The following is a 5,538-nucleotide window of genomic DNA, read 5'->3' on the forward strand; positions in this document are numbered from 1 at the left end:
GATATCACATATCTGATAAAATTATATAATCATGTTTAATGATAATATGAAACTCTTAAATGTGAGTATAGATATGATGTCACAATGACTCTGATTAATGTTGAAATTATAATAGTAACAGATAATAGACATGCATACAACTCAACAACTTCAATATAAAGAGATTTAATAATTAACTCATGTGATTTCAACATCTACAGAATTAAATACAAAAGTACTGAAAGAATGCTTAAATGCTTCTGTATATTTCAATACTTCTGATCTCACTCTCTACTCATTATAAAGAATGGAAATACTCACAAAACTGCACATAGATGAAGATGTCATCAGTTTATTAATCAATCAAGATTGATATATCAATGAATGATTGAAGAATCATGTGAAATAGAAGTTTTATTCATGAATAAAAGTATGTGAATCAGTGTTACAAATGTCTGATAATATTATGAAATATCATGATATTCTGTTCTGAGACACTGTCATATAACAGAAGACATTAGATTAATTACAGAGTGTCTGACAGAGAAATACTTCTCTTACAACATTTATCCCTGATTTTGACATCAAGATCTTAGAAGCAGATGATCAATCTTGAGAGAATTGAATAAAGATTAGCATGCTTCAGAAGACATTAACTTTTGAACTCTTACAGATTCTCATAAGTGTAAATAAAGACTCAACTTATGAAGGCTTCTGCACACAGCTTCAGACATTGAATGACTGTCTTATCAAGCTCAAGAGTATACAGAACAGTGGCAGAAGATGTTACATCTTAGTCACTCATACACCTGCACTAAAGAGAAGTAACAGTAATAATGCAGATATCATGAATTGAATAGATTCAAATATCTATACATAAGCAAGAGGTTTCACTGTTTGAACAGACTTCTGAGTCTCTGAGATCACTTCTGAGAAAGTCATCAATCAATGTCAATATGAAGTATGTATTAACTGTAACTGATTAGAACTTATTACTTTCAACTGTTGATTGATCTACATGTCTTCATATTCAAGAGAAAGACAAGTATCTTCTCAATCAAGAGAAAGATCAGTGTCTTCTCATTTGAAGAATGAATCAGCACCTGTCCACAGCCCCGGTGGCCGAATGGTTAATGCGGCCACCTGGTAGCGCCTTGGCGTGGGAAACCAAGGCGCGTGGGTTCGAAACCCGCAGGGGATACATTAAATCCGGAACTCAAGCACCTCAGGTTTCTAATAAATACAGAGGTGTACAAATCGCTTCAATGAATTGCTCTATGTTCCTGGGCTGGGAAGTTATTATCGCATGTATCTAATTGTCACTTCTTTGTATTTTCCTATGTTCTTGTTATCTTGGCGTGGTCTCAACACCTGTATTTCCTCCTGTATAACTAACACTTGACCTGTATTTAACATCACGCAAGGACTCATCATAAGCTCCGCTTGCATATGAGTATAATGGAAGAATAATAATAATAATAATAATAAAGCACCTGTCCACATCAATCACATTGCAGTGAAGAAAGATTCAGAAGATAATTATAAGAATATCTCAATGAAACAGAGAAAAGATTAGCTTCTGTTCAAATTTATAAACAGAAGCTTGAAGAGATCAGATGACAATAATTTAAAGAGAAAATGACAATGAATGCAATTCTTGTATCCACTGTGATTGATAATATGTATAATATGAAAGCCATGATAGACAGCAGTCTATGTCACTATGCAATGATTAAATCTTCAGTCATAAGATGTTATAATCTTCAGTATATTCTCTTATTAAAACTCTGACTTCTCACAGAATTAATTAATCTAAAAGATGTTTGCATCTGTTACATAATAAAACTAAACATAGATATCAGAGAACATCAGTGTGAAGACATCTATGCATATAAAGTTGATAATCTTGATTATAATCTTATGTTAGAACTTGTCTGACTATCTGAATAAGGCATTTTATTAAATGTCTGAAACAGGAGCTTGATATTCTCTAACAATGATAGAATTCACAAAGATGATATTCACAAGACTATGAATCTTACACAGATCTCTGCCAATGCTTATAAAATACTCTGAAAAAGAAGTTATCATCAAACCCGCTGACAGAGTCACTGACAGTAGAACTATGTATTAATCTATTCTGCCAGTCTGACTGATATTAAAAAGGCTCTGAAAAAGTTATTCTATATTACAATAACAGATTCTTGTATGAAACTCTCTCAATAATATCATGAATATCTAGATGTCTTCTGATAAGATAATAATGTTACAAATCTACCTCTCTTATAAGGTTCAGGAGTGAATTACAGTATCAAGTTGAAAAAGAGAGATAACAAGAACTCTGAATTATTATAAGACCCTCTTTATAATATGTTCTGAGATGAACTTCTTCTTCTTTAAAAGACACTCAATGATCTGTTGAATAGAGAATTCATACATGTGAGTAACTCTTTCACTGCAGTCTCTATTCTCTTTGTAAAGAAGTCAGGTGAAGAACTTCAGTTCTGTGTGAATTATTGAGAATTGAACACATTAACAAAGAAGAACTGTTATTCTTTATCTCTTATTAATAAAACTCTAGCTCATATCAGACAAGCTCAATGATTTACAAAGTTAGATATTATTACTACATTTTATAAGATTCACATTGCTGAAGAAGATGAGTGACTTACAGTATTCTGAACTCAATATAATCTCTTTGAATGAATAGTCACACTCTTTGAACTAGCTAACACTCTCAGTATATTTCAGAAGTATATCAACTGAGCACTCTGAGACTTTCTTGATGAATTTGCATCTGCATATCTTGATAACATTCTCATCTTCACTGATGAATTCAGAAAAGAATATCAAGAACATGTGTGAAAGATATTACAATAACTGTAGAAAGCAGAACTGCTGATAAACATAGACAAGTGTGATTTTGAGATTGAAAGTACAAAATATCTAGACTTTATAATAGAAGCTGGTGAGAGAATCTGAATAAATTCTGAGAAAGTCTCTGCTATTCTTGAATGAGAGATCTCACACACTGTGAAAGATGTACAAAGTGTCATTGAATTTACTAACTTCTATCAGTGATTTATATGAAACTTCTCAGATATCATGAGATCACTTACAGAACTCACTAAGAAAGACTCAGTATTTCAATGATCAGCAGATGCTGAAGCTGCATTTATATAGATAAAGAAGATGTTTATTAATACTTCTCTGCTGATAACATTCAATTCTGACTGTGAGATAGTTATTGAAGCTGATTTCTCTGACTATATTACAGAAGAAGCTATATTACAATATAATGATGAAGATGTCTTATAATCATGCATCTTCATGTCTAAGAAACTGAGTCTCACTGAATACAACTATGAGATCTATAACAAGAAACTTCTCATGATTGTATATTGTTTAGAAGAATAAAACTCTGAACTCTGAAGTGTCTCTGAATTTGAGATAATCACAGATTATAAGAACCTTAAATACTTCACAACTATCTGTAAACTCACTGAACAACAGATGTTATAATCTGAGTTCTTAAGCTGCTTTTATTTTATAATACACTATCACTCTGGCAGTCAGAACTCAATGGCAGATGCCCTCTCATAATAAGAGTAAGATATATCATCTGATGTAACAGATACTCACTGAATGAATCAAGAGCATCAGCTCTTGAATTCAAAGATACTAGTTAATCAAGATGAAACAGCTCATAACACTATACATGCTTCTCTGATTAGAACTATACATACTTCTTCAACTAGAACTGTCACTGATATCTTAACTTCTTCTGAATCTACATTAGATAAGCTATGATATACAGCAGTTTAAACTGATGAACTTCTTCAAGCACTCACTGAAGCAGTACAACAAGAAGCATCTCAATTTCTCCCAGAACTATGTGTAAGAACTGACATCTCAGAATGTTAAATTGATGATAAAAACACTCTATAATTCTATGAATGATACTGAGTCTCACACTTCAAACTCTTATACACCTGGATAATGCAAGAGATGTATGATTCATGTATAACTGATCATTCAGACTGTGAACAACTGTATAGAATGATCTTCTAAGAGTTCTATTAACCTGAGATATTAAATAGTATCAGATACTTTGTCTGAAACTGCAATCACTGTTCTTCTATTATCTTATAAAAGAACTGTAGAAAAGATCTACTGAAATTACTTAATATCTCTGATAGAATCTGATGAGATATAGTAATTAACTTTGCTGTTAATCTATCTAAGAGTAAGAATTATAGAAATATTCTGATCATTATTGATTAACTAAGTAAAGATGTAATATTAAAACCTTGTAATAAGATGAATACTGAACAAGTCACTGAAGCCTTCTTACAGAGTTCATTCTATTAAATGCATGAGTTACTGAAATCTATAATATCAGATTAAGACTGTCAATTCATGAGCACTCTCTGAAAAAGAATCTGTCAAGTTCTTAAGATTATACACTGTCTGTCAACTGTCTATCACTCTGAGACTGATGATACATCAGAATAGATAATTCAGACTGTAAAGAATTATCTTTGTAAGTTCTGTAATCACTTATAAGATGACTGACATAATCTTCTTCTACACACAGAAGTCACTATCAATGATTAAGATGTTATTTCAACAGATATAAGTCTGTTCTTTCTTACACACAGTTATCATATGAAGATGTTAGATCTTCTAGAGACTATACAGTTCACACTGAACTCTTATAGTCTGATTCAGATTGCTAATAATATAGTAATGAAACTCTAAGATATCTGTAATTAAGTAGAAGTCTTCATAATAAATGCTAAATAGAATCAAGAAGATTAAATTAATATTCACTGAGACCTCACTGAACAATATAAGATAAGACATCTGATATGATTGAATCTTAAGAATATATGAATTACATGTTCATCTTGTACACTAGATTATCATTATATCAGATATAAAGTGATAGAAGTTCTGAGTAGTCATAACTATCATCTTGACATATTATCAGAGATTTATAATATCTTTTATACAAGCTTGCTTTATCATATCATCACTGACCTGTTTTCTTCTCAACTGACTTTCAACTGACAGCTGCCAGGGATCATAGAAGAAGATAATAAGCTTGAGTAAGAGATTGAAGATATTCTTAATGAGAGATCACACAGCTGTGACTGATAATATCTCATGAAATGAGTTAACTATGATCAACTGATCTGAACTTCAAGTTCTGTATTATCTGAAACAGTGGCTCTTGACTGATAAGAACTACTTCTGAAAGAAGAGAGCTAATGTAGCAGACTGCACCTGATCAATTATATAGACTATTCTGTTACACTTTATAGATTCTTCTGCTTCACTCTTGAACATGTACACTCTGATTCTCAGTCATTCTTGATCACTGATTCTCAGCTGCTATGAATGTGTACACTTCAATTCTCAGTCATTCTTGATCACTGATCCTCAGCCGTTATAAACACGTATAGATTCTTCCACTCTGAAGCTTCACTGTGTATGCTATTACATATGTGTATAAATATTTACTCTGATCACTGATTCTCACACTTTCTCTTTCTT

The 5,538-nt window shown here is 31.8% G+C and overlaps 1 pseudogene across 1 annotated transcript; it reads left to right on the forward strand.

Annotated features, from left to right (window-relative positions):
- Nucleotides 1-1,091: 1,091 nt before the first annotated feature.
- BDBG_16564 lies at nucleotides 1,092-1,180 on the forward strand (annotated as a pseudogene). The gene has a single exon. The product of its transcript is annotated as a tRNA-OTHER (tRNA).
- The last annotated feature ends 4,358 nt before the right edge of the window (nucleotides 1,181-5,538 follow it).

This window comes from Blastomyces gilchristii, assembly GCF_000003855.2.
Source record: "Blastomyces gilchristii SLH14081 genomic scaffold supercont1.3, whole genome shotgun sequence".
NCBI lineage: Eukaryota > Fungi > Ascomycota > Eurotiomycetes > Onygenales > Ajellomycetaceae > Blastomyces > Blastomyces gilchristii.